We start from the raw sequence: 23,098 nt of genomic DNA, 5'->3' as shown, positions 1-23,098 counted from the left end.
TTAATAATACAAAATATGACATGATACTGACTTAAGTATCCTTGAGAAGCCTTTGCACTCACTGGAAAGTTCAGTATCAGTCAAGTATGAGAATGTATATAAAGAATGAGTAAGCTGAAGATGAGGGTCTTGAGTGCACTCCCTAAGACATAAGACTATAGAGCTGGAGAGTAGGAGGGGCCAGGGTGGAGCAATAAGGAATGCAATTCTGGGACCTCTTTGTGCTGTGTACGTAAATCATTAAACAGTAGACCCATGACTTAACACTAATACAAACAAAGATTTCCAGAGAATTAAATTTCTCTTCCCACATGACTCAGAATGCAAGTGAATTGGGCCACACCGTCACCTCAGCAAATGCCAGGAAATATGACCCCAGCATAAAATCACCTCCTAGGAAGTGATGAGCTAGGCTGTCTCCAGAACCATCCAGGCCCCAATTGAATTCCTCAATCCCTACAGGACCTTTCCCAAATAGACTAATGAAGTCAGTTCTTGTTCAACACACAGGGTCCTCAAAGGCCAGTCCTATGCTTGGGTTGACCATGACGCCATCTAAGACACTGCAGAGCAAGAGCCCAGGCAGAGGGTCACAACTGGGCTTCTCAGGAAGGACCATCCTTTATTCTAAGATTGTACCCTCCCAATATTTAGGATAAAAAATGCTATTTTTTAAATGATGACAATCAGTTTGTAGTTGTCAAGGTCTTTTTCTTCCCATGTCCTTAATTCAGCTACATAAACTTAATGACTCTCAGTTTTTAAGAATTTATCAACCCATAAAATCAGAAAGTCTAAACATTGTCATCTTCTAAGGAAGCCCAGCTTCATCAGTCAACACATAGCCAAGTAAGAATAAAGGACCAGCTTTGCTCACTTTGCTACTTGAGTGCAGCTGAAGGAAGGAGCCCTGGGGTGACTAACTCAGGCGTCCCTGTGCAATGAATGCAGTAAGCATGGCTCTGTCAAGCGTTCACACCCACGCACAGAGTGTGGTCCTCTGTGCATGCTGGGGGTGCGTGCTTCATTTCCGGCCCTGACTCAGGGTCTCAGACAAGATGAGCATCCCTCCCACTCTCTGGACTGACAGTTTCTTGACCTCCTTAAAGTAATTTCCCCTTCCCGCCAGCTACCTCTGGGCAGTGCCCCTCCATTTCACTTGTACCTGGAACTACCCTTTCCTTTGATCTTAAGACAAGGCAGGGGATCCTGGGAATTGAAATGAGGTGTTTGGGTCTCCCAAAGCTTGGTCAACAGAAGACTTTGAAGTGAACCTCACATTCGAGAAGGAGAATTTTCTATGGACTTCTTGCATGCTATGGAACAAAGATTATGTGAGCAGGGACTGAGTCTCTCATGCTCAGAGCTGCATGAGATAGTTGATTTGTTTCAGAAATTTCAGGTTGATTCAACGCAAAAACTTAAGTCACACAGAAAAATGGAAAAAGCAGACTCTATACTGGAGCACAAGCCACATTAAAGGTCAGGGAACTTTAAATTACAAGAGGATGTGGAGGCATTTGAAAATGGAGAAGAGAAGCTCATCCCTCCTCAGGCCCATCCTCGGCCTAGATGCCCTTCCCTCCCTCCACCTCATCTCTGTTCAGATTCTCCCCATGCTTCCCCTTGCTGATAAACTGTCTTTCCTCAGATCACCCACAGTAGTGTGACTATGTCTGTCTAACAGTAGTAGCACTTGTCATTTTCTACATTGTATTAAGGGTTTTAAGATGCTGCACTACTTCTCTTAACCACCTAGAAAGAATCACAAAAGGAGATCTATGCCTGATTCATGGTTGTATATGACTGATGTTCCAAAATTCCTTGTGAGGTGGAAAAATGAATGAACAAATGAATGGATGAATATTAAACAACATATTTTCATTTCAGACATCCTGCAGTTCTCCCATGCCTCTTGCTATAGTTTGAATACATCCTCAAAACTTTATGTGTTGTAAACTCAACCCCCAATTTCATAGGTTCATGATATTTGGTGACAAGACCTTCAGCATGTGATTGGGTGGTGAGCGCTCTGCCCTCATGCACAGATTAATGCATTGTCGAAGGAGCATCTTTGTTAGGAAATGGCTCTCTTGGGCACACCATGTGATGCCTTCTGCCAAGTTATGGTGAACCAAGGGGGCCCTCAGCAGATGCCAAAAAGAAGAGATGCTGGTGTGATTCTCTAGGCCCTCTCTGTCTGCAGAACCTTGAGCTAAATACGCCTCTGTTCTTTATGAAGTACTAGTATTCAGTTATGACAACAGAAAGTGCAGTAGGACTCTCTGCTACCCAGGATCAAATAAGTCAAAAAAAATCAGAGAGCAGGAAAAGAGTCTCTAGACAGTGTGGAATTTCACCATTGCCAACAATGTTTTAATTCTCTGATTCTTTTCTATTTCCATATGTGGCACCTTTGAGCATCTGTAGCTGGGAAAACAAACACACTTGAAAGTTGATGGTGTTGGTGAGTGATGCTGACAGCAACCTAACCTTAGTTCCTACTGGGTTCTCAGCACTGTCCTGCCATAGGAGTGACAAAAATAACTCAGGCATATTCTCCCCAAGTAGCTTATAAAGAAGCTAAAGACTGAGAGACACAATAACTCACGCAAGTGATATAAATTCCCAGTGGCAAAAAAGTTTCAAACCTGGCTTGGTCTTTGGCCAGGCATGGTGGCACATGTCACCAGCACTCTGGGAGACTGAAGCAGGAGGATAGAAAGTTTGAGGCAACTCAGTGAAACCCTGTCTCAAAATAAAAATAAAAATTTTTCAAAGGTAAAGGATGGAGCTCACTGAGAAAGCCCAAGGTCAACCCCCAGTATTGGGAAGAATCCTGGCTCAACCCTTTGGCAGAGAAACCCCCCTGAAGATGCTCACCTGGCTGGCCCCAGGATGAGGAGGGCATCTTCAGGAAGGGAGCAGTGTCAGGACAGCCTTTGACCCCATGCCCAGTCCACCTGAGCTATTCAAGGGCTGCCCATGCAAATTCCCCCAAGTGGTTTCCACCTTGAAGAAAGGCCAGGCCTAATGACAAACCCCTCTCCATGGGGGCCAAGTTGTGACTTCGAAGACACCTTGGATGTCTGTGCAGGTGCTGACCCAAAGACAAAATCAAACTTTTGCACTGTGCTTCCTCCACTTGCTCAACAAGCATGATTAGTGGACTTCTTTTAGAAGAAGTCCTGTTTCTGAGTTCAAGGACACCAAGCTCCAGGGAAGACACTAAATGACTTCTAAGAGAGGGAAACAGAGCTTCTGAAGGCTGAACTTCTCTCAACTGTACATAGTGAAGCCTGTCTGAGTCCCATGTTTCCTGACACCTCAGTCCTTGGTTGATGCTCTGCTTTTATAGAAAGGGAACTGCAGCAGGGTAGAGCTAACCCAGCTGAAGCCCCAAGTTAGGTCACTGGTAGAGAACAGTGAGGCCTTACGAAAGTGAGCCACGATTGCAGTACAGCCATTTTCAAGGCCTCCCCTAAAGAGCATATGCAATGGGGACGTTGCCTTCTTCTCTTTATAGCAAAAAGGCTGAAGGCCAAACCCCTGTCTAGCTGGACGCCCCTTACCTGGTGGCCCCCTCAGCTGCCCACAGCGCATTCACTTGGCAGATCTCTCCTCATCAGAGTTGCACAGATTCTCTGCATAGACAGCTGTTCATTTGCCTAGAAGTCAATTTACTAATTGTCTTTTTATACATGACATGTTCTGGGAAAATGAATTTTGAAAAACTATGCTCTGCTAGCAAATAGAAACATAAAAGCCAATTCACATATAATATTCTAGTTTTCGTCCTGTATCAGGAAGCTCTTTGCTTGACTCTCAATGTTAATCTGCAGACAATTTTCTGCTCTTTCTGCTTCTCTCTCTGAGCAGAGAGGGTCTTGTTCAGTGCTGCCTCCTTGGCACTCAGCACAGTGGGCAGCTTGCAGCAGAAGTCCACTAAGTATTTTCTGAACATTAATGCAGACATGAATTTAAAAGCTCTTCTATAGCCCACCCTTGGAATACTTATTCCTCATGGAAAGGCCACTTGATTTCCACAGTGACTCCCAAAGTTAGGCAGGCAGGAGGCAGGAGGTAGGTATTGCCTGTGTCACTGTTTCTGAGAAATTCCTATAACAATGCAAGTGATGTTGGAGATGCTCAAGGACCTAAATACTGCTGTCCACACTGATGGGAAGATTTGTATGCCTCTGCCTCCTGTAGGAGACTTTGATCTAGCCAATTAAGCCAGTTGGAATAGCCACACACAGACCGACCTTGGGATCCCTGGACATGGGGTGGCTTGCAGAAATCTGCTCCACCATCCAAGAAAAGCAGGAAATTGTGCCACAAACCCACCAAGACTCTTCTGCCTTGGTGCAATGAAAAAGAAAAGTCCCCAGGAGGAAGGGGCACAGAGTCATCATTCATTTGCCATTGGCTTTGTGCCAGGCACTTTGAAATTGGCAGTGTCACAAAGTCTCTGTAAATAGGGAAGGGTGAAGGGGTGAAGGGTGCACAGGGAATGGGGGAAAAATAAGAACCAAGATACATCATGTACAGGGACAAGTACCCAATGATAAATGTAAATGTATTGCATACCTAAAATGTACCGATAAAAGAATTTAAGCAAAAGAAAGAAAAAGAAAGAGAGAGAGAGAGAGAGAGAGAGAGAGAGAGAGAGAGAGAGAGAGAGAAAGAAGAAAGAAAGAAAGAAAGAAAGAAAGAAAGAAAGAAAGAAAGAAAGAAAGAGAGGGAGAGAGGGAGGGAGGGAGGGAGGGGGAAATTGGTGGTGTTAGGAGGTTTCCAATGGGGATTTAGGAAATTAGGAAGTTGAGGCTTTGGATACTCACCCTATTCACTTTGGTGGTTTGCCCAGGGTTGCTCAGCCCAGAAGGGGCAGAGCTGAAGAACAAGCTCGGGTTTATTGGAATCCAAGCACCATGGTTTCTTCATTACTCCTTTCTGTGTGCTGCAAGGGGCACTAGCTTCTATGCACAACTCTGATTCTGCTTTTTGAGGACACTTTCCCCTGGATGCACAGACAATGCTCCTGTTCTAATGACAGCCTATTGCTCAGTTGAATGTCTGGTATAATATTTCCCATAGAAAGTACCAGAATTCAGGGCCGTGACATTCCTTTAAATGGACACATTGCTCCATACTGTCCCATTGCTTTAATCTCTGATTCTCTTCATTGTTCTAACTTCCTGTCCCTTTCTGCCTATGCATCGGGCTTTTGGTAACATCCCTGTGATCCTCAGTGGTAAGCATGTGCCAAGCCCTGGCTCTAAACTGCTTGATTTAATTAGTTGTCGAGGTGGCCAAGTCCACAGCTGGCATCATTTCTCAGAATCCAAGTAGGCACAGCCCCATTGGCCTTGATGCCATGGAACATGGTGTGAGAGTCCAGAACCGGGAACAGACCTTGCCGTGGGGGACAGGCTTCAGGAATAGCCTCTCCCATGGCTCTAGCGGTCCTCTCTGGAAGGCTAGGCATGCTGTCTAAGCACATGGCGTAGCTATTCCACAAAGTAAGCAACACCAGGGGCCAGGGATTTAGCTCCGTGGTTCCAGTGCCTGCCTCACAAGCGCAAGGTCCCAAGTTCGATCCCTGGTACCAAAAAAAAAAAAGCAACACCAAGTAGTTCTCATAGTGGGAAAAGGCATTCTAGGGATGTGGACAGAGGACAACAGTAGGAAATAGGACAGTAGACAGTGCTTGAAATCAACCAGGAATTAGGCTTATGGGTGCCACCAGGCTGATGGCCAGATCTAAGACTGCAGGTCCTGGGAGGCTCAACAGGAACAAAGGAGGAGCCTGCATATACAGGGGTTGCAATAGGGCAAGTTCACCAAACCCAGACAGGTGAAAATGTGGAGCTGCCAAACAGGGGTCAGGATGGAGTCAACTCTAGAGATAAAAGCTGGTAGGATATTTGCTCCAGCAAACTAATTCTCTGACACCAACTAGATATGCTACAATTCAATTCAATTCAGACTCTAACTACCCAGAGTTAGTGCAAACTGCATGGGTTTAAGGACTGTAAGTCTCAGTTCTCCTGTCTCTAGGTTATACACCCATAGTTCTGTCTGACTGGGGTATGAAGTTAGGAGTTCCCCACAACCTCGCCTTTGATTTTGATAATATGCAGGAATGACTCACAAAATTTAAGGAAATGCTATACCTAATATTACAGTTTATTATACAATATACAAGTAAGCATCCCGATGAAGGGGTATATGAAGGCTCAGAAGGGTTGCCAGTAGAGGGGCTTCTGTCTCCGTACCATTAGGGTACACCACTGTCCCAGCACATAGATATGTTTACCCACTCAGAACCTTCTGAAACTCCAATCGTCTTGTGGGGGTTTCGAGGCAGGTTTCATTGCCCAGGCATGACCATGGCCATTGGTGACTGACACAGTGTTGAGCCTCAGTTCCTTGGCAGCAGACTGATGATAGGACTGGTAGTTCCTAGCCAAGGTCTGGGCGCTCCAGCCTCCAGTCCCTCCTGCAGCTGTTTAATTGCCCATCTGCCAAGAGTCTCTCATCACTCAGCCTATTCCAAGGCTTTTAGGGCCTCTGTGCTGGAAATCAGATAGATACAAAGACAAAGTATTTTTATTATAACATGAAGGCAAAAGCCTAGCCATCAGAATAAATGCCAGAGCCACACGTGTAGCTGGGACAACTTAGCACTGTACTTTCCACATCCAACCAGAGCCTCAGGAACCTGCCTGTGAGCAACAAGACTGAGCTTAGAGAAAAAGACAGAAAGGAATCTCAGCACAAGGCCCTGGAGCAATTCAGAAATGAAAGATGGAGAGTTTTGCCAATAATGGGAGACCAACAAGAGGTGTCTGGAAAAGCCCTCCACTGCTCATGTTGCTTCTAGGCTCCAGATAAGTCATGATGGTCGCTGTGGTTGCTCTGCTTTCCCCAGATGCTTTAGAAAATCAACAGTAATCATCAAGTTCCTGTAAATGTCTGCTACAATAATGGATGGTTAACTCTTAGGAAGTAGCCCCTACCTCCTGGGTTTTTTATTCTACATATTTAAAGACTTGAAATAAACATACATAAAATAAAGGATCTAGAAGACAACTCAGGACTTCTACTAGTTTCCTACAACTGCTGAAATAAATTACTTCATTGCTTAAGACCATACAAATTTTTTATCTCTTAGTCCTGCTGGTCAAATGTCTGAAAAGTTTCTTACACAATAGAATTCAGGTGTTGTTTAAGCTGCCTTTTCCTTCGGAGGCTCCAAAGGGGAATCCTTACATTATCCCATGGTGAGAAGCCACTTCATCTCCTGGATCATGATCCCTTTCTCCTTCTCCAAAGGGCAGCACTTCAACCTCAGCTCAACTCTGACTTCAGGTCAACTCTGACCCTCTTGCCTCCCTCTTGTAGAGGTTTCTGTGATTATTCTAGATAATCCAGGCAATCCTTCATCTCAGGGTTCCAAACTTAATCACATTTGTACAATCTCTCTTCCCAAGTAGAGGAATATATTCACAAGTTTCAAGGACTACGGCATGGTGCAAAACTAAATAAATACAAATCATTATAATGGTAAGTACAAATTTTGTGACCTGGGATATAAGTGTATAAAAACATACAGGACTGGAGAGTCAGTGCTTAGAGGATCATAGAAGTGTGCATGTCCACCTGGTATGGCCCTGGCCACATTTATATGTTTCAGTATATCCAGGTATGGTGAACCTGGTCCTTTCCAAAGCAATGCACAGCCTGTTTCTGAAAGTGCTAACTGTTAGGAAAGCGTTCCTTGAATAACTGGATTGTCCACTTCACAGGAGGACAATGCACACTGTACTCCGTCTCCTGAGGACAACACTAGAAGCCTCACAAGTCAAGCCCTTCTCTAGGAACTCTCTCCCTGACACAGACAAGATTTCTCCTGAGTACTGGTTCTAGCCTCAAGGTCAGTCCCTTAGTTCTCAGTTTCCTGCCAGGACCAGAACCCAGATGGTGCCTGAGGCAAACACTGACAGACATGTGTCCAATGATAGACATTCCCTAGTGGTCTTTGCACATCTCTGTAGGCATTTATAATTTGGAGAAATGTTATAAGGGGAATCTTGAAAGCCATCGTAAAAAGTCAATTCATGTTGTAGAACAATGGCATTGATGGATTCTGACCAGATAAGTATTCTGACCTAAACACTGAAGAAAGTAAATTTGGCATTGATGTAGCAGGAAAGACCAAAGGAAGTGCTATGGCAAGAACTGTGGAGCAAGGAAATGAGAGACATATCTAGGACACTTATAAGAACACATAGAAGGAAAGATAAATAGTAAGTGATTCCAGGGATATGATGCAGTACTGGTTGGACTCCAAGATCCATTTTCAAAATTTAGCAATGGGAGAACAATGACAGAGATTTGACATCAATGGAAACCTACTTGATTTGGAGAAGGAAGGGTTCCTTTGAGTATGTCAAGTTTGAGGCAACAGAAAAGTATCATCATCAGAATCCCTGGTAAGCAGCTGAAGATATAGGACTAACACTTGATTGAAAGAACTAGTATAGAAGTAGGGTCAGAAGTTACCACCATGGTAATGGTAATAGAGGAAGAAAAATGGATGGCCCATCCATTGGACCAAGTGGCTGATTGAATAATTAAAGGAAAAAAGTAATAAAACAAGACAGACAACTATTCACTCAGAAGTCAGTAGCACCTACTGTGGTCCAGGTACTGTCCTAGGTGCTGGGAATGGGGAGCAGCTTCCTTTAGCCCCCAAAACCACAACAGGTCCTGGGGCCCAACTATGACAAGCTTTTGGGTAATTACCATCAGCCCATGCTTTTTTCTGCATTCAGAACATGGGCTTAATCAGAAGGGTGACTTTGCACTTCTAGAGTTTACTTCTTGTTTCTTCACCTTCATGGAACTCTTTTTGCTCATGGTTCTGGGGATGGAACCCAGGGTCACACATATGTGAGGCAAACAGTCCCCACTGAGCTACACTTCATCAGAGTGCTGTCATATACTCTAAAACTGACATAATTTTTCAAGAGTGTACATCTGGAGTCTAGCCCGTTGTAGAGATGTATATTCCAGCCCTCATACTCCTCTCTTCAGAGGACCCTACTGAGCAGTTTTGGGTGAGGAGTCAACAGGTAAAGTCATTCTCTGCTGGAGGTGGAGGCAAGGACAAATCAGAAAACTATGAGAACTTGAGCTCCAACTGTCAAAAATGAGACTCAGGGCTGGGGATTTAGCTCAGTGGTTCCAGCGCCTGCTTCGCAAGCAAAAGGACCCAAGTTTGATCCCTGGTACCAAAAAAATAGAGACTCAGATTGCTTATATCAAAAACTAGAGAGTCTTATTACTTTTATATTAACCTTTCTTTGTCTCAGAATATGGAAAGGGCTAATATAAATATGTGTATGTTAAAGGAGGAAATGATTCCCAACTTGATGGTGCTTCTGCTACACAGAACACTGCAGCTTTGCTCCACCTTTGGGGATCATCTGTGTGCTGCAGTTAGGGGTCCTGCACTCTGTTTTCAGTTGTCACAGGGCACAAGAACCTCCTGGGTCATTGCTGCGGTTATAACAGGGTGCCTACTTCCTAGCCCTGCCACTGTCACCCACGTAGAAAGAGACCCAATGCTCACATAAGATGTGATTTGATTTTTTTAAAAGAACACCAGGAAAAGTGGTTTGAAAAACAGAAAGAAAAATCCTTGAGTTTTCACTTATCATGAGAATTCCTGAGACTTTTCGACTGACAATTATTAATACCTTCTCGGCAAAATCCTTAGTGATCTTCAGCTCAATTTTGGCTAAAGTGGTATATTTTTCAAAAACCATTCACCAGGCTGAGTTTGTTTAAAGATAGAATAAGAAGTCTTGACAATCACCAGCATTGATATATATTTGGCTATGGTGATTTTTGTTATTAAATATAGATTTTAGAAAATGAAATACTCAAGAGAGAATGTAGGTGAGACATTAAAAACAAGACTTACTCTTTATTCAGTGTGATTTTGCCTATGCACAGAAAGGTGTTTTATCCAAGCATGGCTGGTACACACCTGTAATACCAGCACTCAGGAGGCTGAAGCAGAAATATTGCAAGTTTGAGGCTAGCCTGAGGTACATAGTGAGACTCTGTCAAGAAAGGAAGGAAGGAAGGAAGGAAGGAAGGAAGGAAGGAAGGAAGGAAGGAAGAAAGAAAGAAAGAAAGGAGGGAAGGAGGGAAGGAGGGAGGAAGAGAGGAAGGAAAGACAGAAGGAAGGAGTAAAGAAAGAAGGAGGAAAGGTGTCTTTTCTATCATCATAGTGTTTTCCTACTAAAACACTGTGATTAAGAGAACAAAGAATAATTCAATTAAATATTTATTTCTAGGAAAACTGAGATTAAGTTTTTAAAAGCAAATATGAAAAGAGATTCTGACTTGCTCCAGTGTTTTCTCTGTGAAAATTTTGGAGAAGTTTAGATGCAGTTTGTATTCCATTGTATATAAAATAAGATAAGTTTTGTTCATGGCCAAACCCTGGCAACCTTGTTAGCAATAGCAAAAGGCTGAAAACAACCTAAATGCCACCACTAAAGGGCTGGTTAAACCAAGAGTCACATCTGCATGCAACAAGCTGTTTTCATTGTTAGGAAGATACACACACACTCATTAAGTTATAGAAAGATCTTCAAGATATCTTAAGTTTTAAAAAGGTAGGTGCAGAACAACATATGAGGTATGATAACATTTTTATAAAAGTAAGAACATATGAATTTTTAAATGCCTGGACTATACTGGGAGGTTAGAATATCTCCCTCCAGTTACTGGCTATTTAGTGGATAAGGAGAGCAAATTTGTTTTCCTTTCATCTTTTCCCTTTTGTATCTATGGAATTTTGCACCATGCACAAGTAATACCTATGAGCAACACCACATTAAAAATAATAACTTAAAACATCAAAAACAAAAATTAGAAATAAATTATTTATGTGCAACCATACCCATAAACTGGCATCTGCCTTCAGACTTCCATGTGGAATCTGGCACAGTGCCCTGCATTCAATATTTGTTAGGTTATTGATCTAAAAGTAATAGCACATACAGAATTTAATATACCTTCAAAAAAAGGATCATTCAATATTTATCATTTCAATGATATATTTTGAAAGACTACAGCCATTTTAGCTAAGATCAACAAACTACATTAAGAAAAGAGATGAAATCTTTAAAACTGCTGAAAAATTCTAGCATCAACTTTAAAAGGAACTTCTTCATACAAATGGGGCGATTTACTGTGATAAATTTAATCAATGAATTATGAACATTTACTTATAATTACACTGTATTCTGAACAGGAAATATAGGAATTAGATGCCAGCCACTGGCTGCTTTTTCATTAATTTGACATAAATCCACAGATTTGAAGAAGACTCTGTCATATTTGTTAGTATATAAGTGGATAAAATAACATTGTTTTCAATGAAAATACAGCTAACAACAGAAAATAAAGGAAATAATAGGGAATCAAATATTAGGCATCATTATGGCTTGTATCTAGATATCCCCCCAAAGTCTCATGTGGTCATAGGCAGTGCTTTTCTGAGGTGGCTGGATCTAGGGTGTTTGATTCATGGTGTGATACTAGGATTTACAGTGTGAGGTAAAATATAAGGGTCAGAAAGAGGGTTGCTTGTCACTTGCTTGTTGCCTTCTTCCCACCATGAACTGTTTCTCCTCTGTGATACCCCTCTGTCATGCCACCCTGCCTTGGAGCCAGCCAACTATGAACAGAAACCTCTACAAACTGTGCATCAAATTAACTCCTCCTTTAACTTTGGGTGTCAGGTATATTGTCTCAGCAATTAAAGAAGTAAATAAGACAAAAATTTTCTTAAGGAAGTACAGAACTCTGCTACTCAGTCAGTGTGTAAGATAGGAAAGTAACTCTGAAAGTGTTGTGATATCATAAACATTAGCCTGAGTGTATTTCTCTTTTTCTTCCTGTTACAGATGGTTTGACATCTTAATTATATAATGACCAATTATGATCTCAGCTATATTTGTGTGTGTTCTTGGTGTTAATTCTATTTGGTCTTCTCACATCTCACAGATAGGTTCACATCCTCATTAGATATTCTCAGTATTATCCTAAGAATTTCAATTTCCACCAAACTAAATTGCTTACTTTTCTAGTATTACACTCAGACAGTAGTGAGAGTCCTTAACACATTTTCATGCAACCCTCTGCCTCGCTCCCAAATTCCATATTTGTCACTGTGGGTCATTCAACTCCCTCAATGAGGAAATAACTTTAAGTCACTAGAGGAGAATGAAATGAGAGTCATTTTAATTTAAAATCACTCCTCTATATAAAAAGGCAAGATTTGAAAACATGAAATAATCCTAAGGATGAGATATCAACCCCAGCACAGACACCTCAGGAGAAAATACAACATTTTTATTGGAGAAAATTCACCCTTTCTTCTAAGAAATTTTCTTTGCTCTCCCTTCTCTTCCAGGGAGCCCTTCCAACACAGCAAAGTCTTATTACTCTTCTCACAATTTCATCCTCTGACAGGGGGACACAGGCTCCCCAAAACAGGAACCTGGAGAAACAACAGATGATGACAGAGAAAAGTTTACTTCAAACATGTGTAAATCCCTCAAGTCTGTATGGACAAAATCCATCAATCCTTACCAATGCCCTCAAGAGAAATCCATCCTCTGAGTAAAGAGTTTTGACCCTTCCACTTCCCACATGTCACTTTTCTTTTTCTTAATGAGTAACTGTTTTAACTTAATTTCACTTGAATAAAAATACCTAGCCTGTTAGTTGGCTGTTGTTGTGTAAAACTGTTCCGAAAATGTAATGGCTGAAAACATTTCCTCAAAGTTCCTTGGCTAAAATAACATCACTTGTTGTTTCTAAGAGCCTATTGGTTGACTGGCCTTGGCTCATGCAGCTGGGGCTGTCTGAGAGTCAGAGAGGGTAGCTGGGTTAAGACAGTCTTGGCTGGAGTGACATGGCACTTCTCACAAATTGTTCACATCACCTAGCAGGCTAGCCTGGGATACTTCTCATGGCAGCAGCAGGGTCCAAGAAAGAAGAAATAAAGAAATAACATGTGCTTCTTCAAGCCTCTATTTGTGCTAAGTTTGTTTTGTCCATTATCTAAGTCTCATCCCCAATCCTAGATTCAGCATAAGTCACCACCAAAGGACTTAGATAAAGGGAAGTGTGAAAAACTGAGTGCATCCTTGCTATCATTTATACCTAGAGATAAACAGCATGGGGTGGTGTGTTTAGAGAGTCCCCAGAATGATCCCAGCCCTAACTTTGTACTCTAATCACCTATCTTTACAGTTAAAATACAATTGCTCAGCTGATCATCAATGAGAAACAGAGTCAGCTTGGACTTGTTGGAGCATGGCATGACTGGCTGAGTTATAAGAAAGGTGATTTTTGGCAGTGCCAAGACTGGTAGCTGGAGTCCAGGAGCAGGGCCCCCACACACCAGTTGTTGGAAAGAGATGACCACTACACAGTGTAGAAGGCAGTGATCCAAATGGGGAAGAAAAGTATACATGGAGGGAGAAAAACTATGGTAGTCAAGCTGGAAGGGGAGCAAGGAGGATAGTTTTGAGTTCTGTAAAACATGCTAGAAGTTGAATTCTTCCTGGTCTATAGCCTAGGAAACTTGTAAAGTTTCCCAAGCTGAGGGCAACTATAATGAACTGGCTTAAAACTTTACCCCTAGGAGCTTCAACATGGAAAGCACAAAAAAGTTATATTTAAAGAGCAAATCACAGAATCTCAAGGATGAGGAGAACTTTTACCTGGTGACAGTCAGGGCAGGACAGAAGAGCTGCAGCAGCTAACAAGGGCAAGCACAGCTAATCAGGAGAAAGAATAACAGCACAGTGCAGGGAGAGGTAGGAGATGACTAAGAGGAGCGCTTGTGAGCACACCTGAGGTACTCCATCAGTTCCCTAAATGACTTAGGAAGCCTTGGCAGGGCTGGAATTTCAGTAAGTTAGCTCATATGGAATGAATGAGGGAGGCTGGTGCTTCTCAAACCATCAGTAGACTTATGGTTTATACCTAGCTGTCTCCCAGGAGTCTCACGCTCTTGAAGCTGGGGCTTTTGGAGGATAATTGTACCATGGGAGGGGGGGTATAGCTGACTTGCTGTTAGGAGAGGGGTCTGGTGGGAAGAAGCAGGTCACTGGGGGTGTGACCTGGAAGGGTTTCCCTAACCATAGACCAAAAATCAGCCTCTCTTCCTACAAGTTGTAGGTGCTGGGGAGGAGGGTGACTAAGACAGTAGGAAAAGATGAGTTTCCTACATCTCCAAACACTTGCAGAACTAGATTTCTATAAACACTAAAACGATTAATGACCAAAAAGTAAAACTTTTGTTAAAAACACAAATAGAACAATTTACAAGACCAGTCATTTCATCGCTAGATTCAAAAGACATAAAATTACTCTTAAATTATCAAAATTATAAAGTCTCTCTCCATTTCAGGATTATGTAATTGGGAACTAGTAACAATTCACCATTTAGCAAAGGTCCAAGACTAGTACTGAGTTAGACAGCTGTCAGTTTTTGTTTGATGATGTAAAAAATGGTCACTACCAGGTTTGAGCATCTACTGTGTTCCTAAGTTCTGTATTCAGCACTTTGCATATATTACCTTTATTTTTTCGTAATTATCCTCCCCATTTAAAGATAAGGGCATCAAAACCAATGGGGCTAGGAACTCCCTCTGAACTGCATGTTTAGTGTGAGTCCTGAAAGTGGGACTTTCTTCTATCGTTAGCCTTGTTCATGGGGATTGGATAATCACAGGTCTAAACACAAGCACTTACAGTATTCTCCTCTCTCTAAGGCTCACATAAGGCTAGGAGGTGCCCAAGAAATTTTCCAAATTACTTGAATATAAATTGCCTTTTATGTTTGCTCATCTTTGCTGCTGCCATTGTTCCTTCCTAAATGCCAACTTTGGAGTTTCATCAGATCCGTTATATGAACTCAGAACTCAGAAGGGTGCTCTGCTCTGATCCATCCTGTAGCTCTGCCCCACAAGTGCAGCAACACTCCTGGTACCTCAAGCTTCAATTATTCTGGCTGCACTCGTCTTTGTTAGGTATAAAACTACCATCAGGGCTCATCACAGCTATGACTGACTCCTGACAGACTTGTTCTGAGTTTAGAGGGGGCGTTGTACTACGTTACATTGTGTGCTGCTTTCTTTGTTTTCATTTGTCCACTCAGTTGAGTGGAGTGAGCTGAGCCTGAACAACTCATCTCACCCCATCTAGAAAACACACGGGAAAGTATGGGGTTCCGAGCCAGCACCATGGACAGCAGTGTTCCTGCCTGTGTGCCTGCTGTGACACTGATACCAAAGGCCTCTTAATAGCAAGCCACAAGAAACAGTTTCCAGGGCTAAGCTCAACACAATTACCAGATGAAGAAGGTGAGATGGAATCACAACCCTGATTACAGATTGAGATGGGAAAGAGAAAAGGTGGTGTCCTATTCACCATGACTACCTTTCATGACCTCCCCTGCCAAATGCACCCTCATTCCCTGTACTACTTGTCTAAACCTCAGTGTTCTGCCATACTAGTCTTCTCATCATACAGGAAAATTGTGTGTTTATATATTACTGTGATCTGAATGTTTATACCAAAAAAATTCAGATGTTGAAATCCTAACCCCCAACGTGACAAAGTTGGAAGGTGAGGTCTTCGGAAGGTGATTCGTCATGAAAGCAAAGTCATTGTGAATGAGATTAGTGTCTTCATAAAAGAACCCCCTGAAAGAGACCATTATCTTTCCCACCAATGAGGACACAGCAAGAAGATACTCTTTATGAGCCAGAAAAGAGACTCTCACCAAATCTGCTGGTGTTTTGATCTTGGTCTTCTCAGACTTCAGAACTGTGAGAAATAAGTTTCTATCATTTCTAACTGCCAAATTTATTGACTTTTATCACAGCATCCTAGACAAGCTAAGACACATATTCAACTCCCACAGGAGTCTTTTAAGACAAGGACTCCCTGTTCATTTTGCTTTCAGAACCATGCCTGACTGACCATAGGAACTGAACAAAGGTTAGCGTGAACCAGTGCTAGCTGAGTCTTAAGCATGTGAACCAGAGTAAAGCAAGTGAAAGTGTTGTAGAAATCTTGGTTCCATTCAAGACCTAAAAGTACAGGCTAAGGGTTTAGAAAGCTAAACTCTACATGTCAAAACAATCTTGCACTGGGAGCTCAACAAAATAAACCATAATTATGAATATTTTTAAAGTCCTTATGGATATCATTGTTAGGATCAAGCTTTCTTAGTTCTTGATATCACTCAGAGCACTAGTCAGCTGGGATAAATCCTAGCAGTTCATTCTCAAGAGCCATGTTAGCTCCCTACTCAACTTAAGATTTTTTTAAAAGACTCAAGCCCACAAAGAAGCTTAAATTCAGATATGAATGCAAAATCATACCATTTCCTTACAAGATTTAGAATTTAAGGAAGAAAATTATTTTCAGATAGAGATGGGCATATAGACAAAGAAAAGCAAATGCTCTCAGAAATCAAAAGGGGTTTCAGCTGAGATTTTCCATCTACTCCGGCACCATGACTTCCTGCCCAATAACCCCACCATGTGTGAACCTAAGCCTGGACTCCTGCACTGAAAAACCAATGAAATTACCAGGAAGCCTGGACACTGAAAACTGCTCCTGACATTGCTTCCAAGAGTCACAAGCCAAATGTACAAAATAAAGTTACATTGCTGCTCTTGTAAGAGCCATACAATTTTCTTAAATGTATACCTGTAACTGCAGCAGTTCACTTATTTCAAAAATTTGGAATTATGTTCATTTGTTATCTTTAAGACCACTTCGAATTTAAAGGCTATCTTATTGTACGTTTAAAGTGTATTATAACAGTGTGGCAGTTAATAAAACACTATTTTTTTCCTTTTGAAAAGAAGAGTCATAAACCAATAGAGATACCCCACCACTTGATATGGCTGTGATCTTCACAGGGAGGCTGAAGTGTGAGCAATGTGAACTTGTTAGTATCACAGTGAACACCTCTGGAAACTGATTTCCCTGCACTTCCCATGCCTGTTGTGCAGAAAATTAGCCCTGCCACCAGTGAACCCTGTAACTATGCTAAGACCATGTGGCTGTACCTCACAGCCATAGCAATGGGCTCAGGGATAGACACCAGGCCCACTGGACCAGTCAAGTCTCTATCCCAGAGGCCTCACACAGGAATCAGGAACTCCTGGCTCACATCATTCTGGTAAGTTACTTTTTCTGCTTATGCCAATTTGAGGTAAGTTCCTATTACTCTCAACCAAAAGAAACGACCAAGATAAGAGTTTATCAATGAATCCAAGGGTGATTTTAAGGAACAAAAGTCTAACAGGTTCTCAGTTATCAAGAGTGTGTTCAGATTGTTTTGCTGGAGAAAAAACAGTGGTTCTAATATCTATAATTTTAAAGAGACTAATTTCTCCCTTAATCCAAGAACTGAGTTAACAATCCTGCAAAGTAACTCTCTCTACAAGAGTCGTATGAACAATACCAGTGATTACTCTAGAAAAGTATGTTTAGATGTAAAGTTTACTCAAATATATCTGAAGTATTCAGAAAATAGGTTCTAGGTTCTTTCTTCTTAACCTAAAGCCTTAGTGACAAGGACAATCATTAATTAGACTTAGAAAACATACTGTTTAGGAGTGTGTGTTTTCATTATCATTTCTAGATGCACTTTTTTATGATTCAGTAAACTTCACACCCATTTACAATTCCAGTTGATCACGTATTAAATGAGAACAGGCCCGTACAAATGGACCATCAGTCTGGCAGGTATGAATATTTCATTTTAGTTTAGTTTTAATTTTACAGTTGTGGGGAAGAGATCAGTCTTGATGATCTCTATTTATCTGGTTGGTAATGTAACCTGAAATATGTATCTATAAAAATGCAAAGTGTCTTTTTAGATTTCAATCTGCTTTTGGGTTTTGCTATTGCTCCTTTTCCTAGATGTTGGTGTTAAGATATATTCCATTAGGTATGTCCTCCTGCCTTTCACTCATACGCTGTCTCTGCATGATGGCTGCCTTGACCTTTTGAAGGTCAGATGAGTTTTATCTTTCATCTGTGCCCCTGCTAAAAGTGTGGATCTCTTAGGTCAGCAAGAACTCATTCTTTCCCAACTCCAAATGGCTCTGCCCCATTAAGCCATTAGTAGCCAGCTAGAGGTTATATTCTTAACATCCATAAGTACAATGCACATATGAAATAGGGAGAAAGATGACATTGATTCTCTCATTCTATCTTACAAAGCATTCTTTATGTTGCAAAGATCCAGGCAGAGACTGGCTTACATTTTAATGGTCACCAGACATACTCTTAGTCCTAAAAATTAATATCAAATTTGTGTAAGGCCACTCCTGACCTGTGCCTTTCAGTATAAATTAGAACAGGTCTATTTGTAAAGGTCAGGAAAGGTGGCCCTATGGGTGGACTCTGCTGTCAGGTGCTGAGCTTAGCAAGTGGCCTCAGCACTGGACTCTAGTTCCCATTCACTTTATGAAGTGAAGGATAGGATAGTCATAGATATGACTCTTCCCTTGTGGTTGACAATCTGTCTTTACATATATGTTCAGCTATCCATTTACGAGAAGTGATGTAATAAAAGTACACAATTGCTACTAACCTGAAAACTACAATTTCAAAAGTGCCATACTTTTGAGAACATTCATTTCAAAGTCCTTTTCCAGTAGACATGTAAAGAAGAGAAGAAGCAAGAAGTTTACCTTTAGTAGTTCACCTTTTTAGGGGAAGGGTATCTACATGGTGCTGTGGCTTGAAGAAGTATCCCCCAAGGGCCCATGTGTGAGAAGCTCAGTTCTCAGCCCCTAGTGTTAGTGGAATATAGTAGAACTTTCAGACATGGCAGCTTACTGAGATCCTGTATCAAAACAAAAATGGAGGGGCAGTGAATATGGCTCAGTGCAAAGGCTCTAAGTTCAATCCCCAGGAACATAAAATAAAGATGTGGGACCTAGAGGAAGTTTTAGGTCATTGCCCTCAAAAGGGACTGAAGGGCCGTGATCTCTGCTGCTGCTCTCTCCTTCTCACTTTCCAGCCACCAGGGGGTGAGTGGCTCCCTCTGCCAGGACGCACTATGCCAGCACAAGCCCAGAGCAATAGGACCAACTGACCATGGACTTAAACTTCCAAAACTATAATCCAAAATAAACTTTTACCCTTTCTAAGTTGATTATCTCATGTATTGTATTACTGTAACAGAAAATGAATACACACATATAGTAAAGTACATAAAGCGTACTAAGCCCAAGTCTGTGCTTCAGTGATGTTTTACATATAAAAGGGATGATCACAATGTACAATGAGTGTTTACATTCTTAAAACTTTATTACAGAAAAAGACACATTGCCATTAATCCCCCTCAAAATACTCCTTCTTATTTTGAGAATGTTTATCCCATCATTCTTGCCACTCTGAAGCAATTCTGAATTTGTGAGTGTCTTTACAAGGCGTGGTTTAAAAAAAATACAATGAATGCTGCTGCTAAGTCCCACCCAAGAGAAAGGCAGGCTCATAAACACATTCCAGGGTGTGTCACCAACCTTATTCACAGGATCTGGCACAGTATGACTTCTGGCTCTTCCCTAAAGTCAAAATAAGCCTGAGAGGTAAATGTTTTAAATTAATTTATGACGTTGAGGCAGCTACAACAACACAACTGAAGACACAAAAGACTTCCAGAGTGTTTTAGAAAAGGCAAGAATGATGAGATAAGAGTAATCTACATAGGGAAGAATACTTTGAGGGGAATTAATGAAAATGTGTCTTTTACTGTATGTTTTTTTAATTTAAGCATTTACATATATTTTGATCACTGATACATAGACACTCAATAGAGCTCAGTGAGTGACATAGGATATTGCTAAGCCCACAAGATTTGTCTTGAAACTGCCCAGGAAGTGCCATTGCTTTCTGACTTCCTTCACCTTCAATTCATTTTACCTGCCCTTGGACTGAATAAAAACAGAATCACACAGTCCCCAAATATTTTGTGCCTGGCTTTGTCGGCTCAGTACAATACTGATGAGCTTCTTCCATATTGTGGTATGTATCAATAGTTTGATCTTTTGGTTGCTGCGTAAAATTTTATCACCTGATTAAACCATGATTCACTAATTCTCCCTTGATGGATATTTGGGCTATCATGAAAACAAACTCAGTGGTTCCTTCACTTCAGTGAACAAGAACTCATATTTTTACCCAATGTTATCCCACAAAAGAGTTGACACAATAAAATAACAGTAAATTAGAGAAACGCAGAAAATCAAAATAAGGCTAACATATCATGCCTGGGCAGGTAAGTACAACATAGTTATAAAATTAGGCTTCATGTTAGATTTTGAACTTCCTGAAAGCCAAAGCATGAGAGGTAAGATGGTGGGTTATATAACTTTTGTGAAAGGAAAAATATCCATTCACCACAGAAAGCAGAACTTTTATTGGCACTAAATTCCAAAGAAAGTTCTTCACATGGAGCTTTATGTCACTGATTACTGAGAGAAAGCAACTCTATTAGAAATACATTAATAGATCTTCAGGTCCTTCTTTTATATATTGCCCATAAGACTTAAGGTCAACCCAGTAGGTTACAAAACAATATCATAATCAGAGGCATTGTCTGTAGGTATTTGTGTTTTTCTTTTTGTGATACTTGCACCAAACTACATCCTCAACCCTTTTAATTTTTTAAGACAAGTTCTCGCTAAGTCACTGAGCTCCCCAGGCTGGTCTTAAGCTTGTGATCCTCCAGCCTTAGCCTCCCAGAGTGCTGAGATTACAGGAACGTAACACCACAGCTGGCTGCGGCTGTGTTTTTAAAAAGAGAAAAGTATTTTACACTATCGTATACGCTAACTCAAGGGGCCACAAACTAGGGGCCACTGACTGAACGGGCCCACTCCCTGTTTTCATAATTACACGTGGCTCCCACACATGTTGGCTTGGGTTAAATGATTTTTCTAGTTGAAGATGGTGCAGATCGTGTGCAGACAACCATTCTGTTCTTAACTTTCAGTACAAGATTCGATAAATTACATGAAGTTTTCAGCACTTTACCGTAAAACATGTTTTGTGTGAGACAGCTTTGCCCAACTACAGGCTAGTGCCAGTTTTCTAAGCATGTTCAAGCTGGGCCAGGGTACACTATGATTTCTGGAAGCTAGGTGTATTAAATTTGCTTTGGACTCACTGTGTTTTCAACTTACAGAAGGGTTTACCGGAGGGTTAGTCAGGACATAACCCCATCAGAAGGCGACCACCATCTGTGGCTCTGTTGACACACAGCCATGCCTGTTTATCTACATGCTTTCTGTGGCTGTTTTCCCTGCTACTGCAGCAGAGTCCAACCATTGCAACTGAGACCATCTGTCCCACAAATGCCTAAAATATTTATTATCCAACCCCTTACAGAAGTGTGCCAGCTATTATGGGTTGGATCTAAATGGCCTCCAAAAGCTCATGTGAAAGGCTTGATTCTAGCTGGATGGTGCTATAGGGAGTTGGGGAGACCCCCGGGAGCTGGGGCTCGGCTGCAGGAAGCAGATCTCTGGAGTGCTATGGCGGGTGTGCCTTCCCCTTCCCCTCACTCTCTGCTTCCTGGCTGCCTTGAGGTGAGCAGCTTTCCTCCACCACAGTCTCCCACAGGGAGCTTCTGCCTTGCCACAGACTTTAAAAACGGAGTCAGTGGGTGAATCACAGGCTAAAACCTCTGAAACCATGAGCCAAAATACATTTTCCTGCTTTAAGTTATTTATCTTGGGTATTTCAACACAGTGATGGAAAGCTAATATATCAACTCTTGCACTTAAATAATAATAGGGTGGAAGTCCTGGTATTGTTTTCCTTCTTGGTTATTGTTGATGCCTTTATATTGTCTCCACCCTTTCAGTATAAGGGAACTGTGACTTCCAGCCAATAGAATACGATAAAACTGAATAATTCTGCACATGTGGTTAAAGTCCTAAATCAGTGTTTTTACCTAATAAAGAGAATGATTACCCTGTATGAGCCTGGTTGATCAGGTGGCAGGTCTTAAAAGCGCTCATGCCCTCCCTGACATCACAGGTGTCTTCTCTCCCTCGCTGGTTTAAAGAAGCAAACTGCAGGTTGTGAGAGGGTTATCAGGATGGATACATTGCAGGGGTCTGTGGGTGACCTCAGCCCTACAACCACAGGAATTGAATCCTACCAGCAACCAGGGGAGCTAGCTGTGGTGCACTCATCTGTGATCCCAGCTACTTGGGAACCTTAAGAGGAGGATCACAAGTTCATGTCCAGCCTAGACAACTTAGCAAGACCCTATCTCAAAGTAAAAAAAAAAAAGTTTAAAGGGAATGCAGCTTAGTGGTAAAGCACATCTGGATTCTATCTGTAGTAATACACACACACGCACATGTGCACACACACACACACACAATAAATACCCCAAACCTCAGATGAGACTTCAACCCCAGTCAATACCTTAACTGCAGCCTTCTGAGAACCTAAAGAGCTCCATTAAACCATCCTGGACTCCTGACCAAGAAAAATGTGAGATAATAAATATGTGCCATTTCAACCCACTGAGTTAGCAGTTGAGTTCTGCACCACAAGAAAACACTGGGATCATCAGCTTGCACCTAGATGGTGAGGGTCCCATGACACCACATCACATGGCAGTGTCTCAGCCATCTTTGTTGTGTGAGTCCTCTGTGATGTTCACACAAACAAAATCACCTAACAGCATATTTCTCAGCATTGTTCAGAAACACAAGACTAGCATAACATGCAGCAAGAAAGCTAATAGTTACCTAGTCTTCCTCAGTTTTTCTCCACTTCACATATGGAGTAAACACAAGAAACTACTAGTTTTTATAATAAGTTCTTACCTTTCAAAAGTGCACTCTGAAGGGTCTAAGATTCAAGTGCCTGGATACCTAGGATTTGCTTCAAACACCTGGAAGAGGTCAATGGAACAGTATAGATGACAGGAGATTAGCCA

The 23,098-nt window shown here is 41.6% G+C and overlaps 1 long non-coding RNA gene across 6 annotated transcripts in view; it reads right to left on the bottom strand.

The window, feature by feature from the left end:
* The window catches only part of LOC101719806 (uncharacterized), a 172,537-nt gene that overhangs the window by 124,692 nt on the left and 24,747 nt on the right, over nt 1–23,098 (bottom strand). For 5 of the 6 annotated variants that reach the window (XR_015448781.1, XR_015448779.1, XR_015448780.1 and 2 more), the window contains exons 2-3: nt 22,986–23,053; nt 18,825–18,979 (exon numbers count right to left, since the gene is read on the bottom strand). This is a non-coding gene — a long non-coding RNA (uncharacterized LOC101719806). Of the gene's footprint in view, nt 1–4,774; nt 6,579–10,984; nt 11,066–12,459; nt 12,590–18,824; nt 18,980–22,985; nt 23,054–23,098 lie in introns of those variants that run through there. The other variant, XR_205993.3, reaches the window with a different exon arrangement.

Source organism: Heterocephalus glaber, unplaced genomic scaffold (assembly GCF_053883595.1).
Source record: "Heterocephalus glaber isolate CG9 unplaced genomic scaffold, H.glaber_assembly_v1.0 deba00000546, whole genome shotgun sequence".
Lineage (NCBI taxonomy): Eukaryota > Metazoa > Chordata > Mammalia > Rodentia > Bathyergidae > Heterocephalus > Heterocephalus glaber.
The sequence above is the reverse complement of the archived record's forward strand: the minus strand, read 5'-3'. Positions and strand labels throughout refer to the sequence as shown.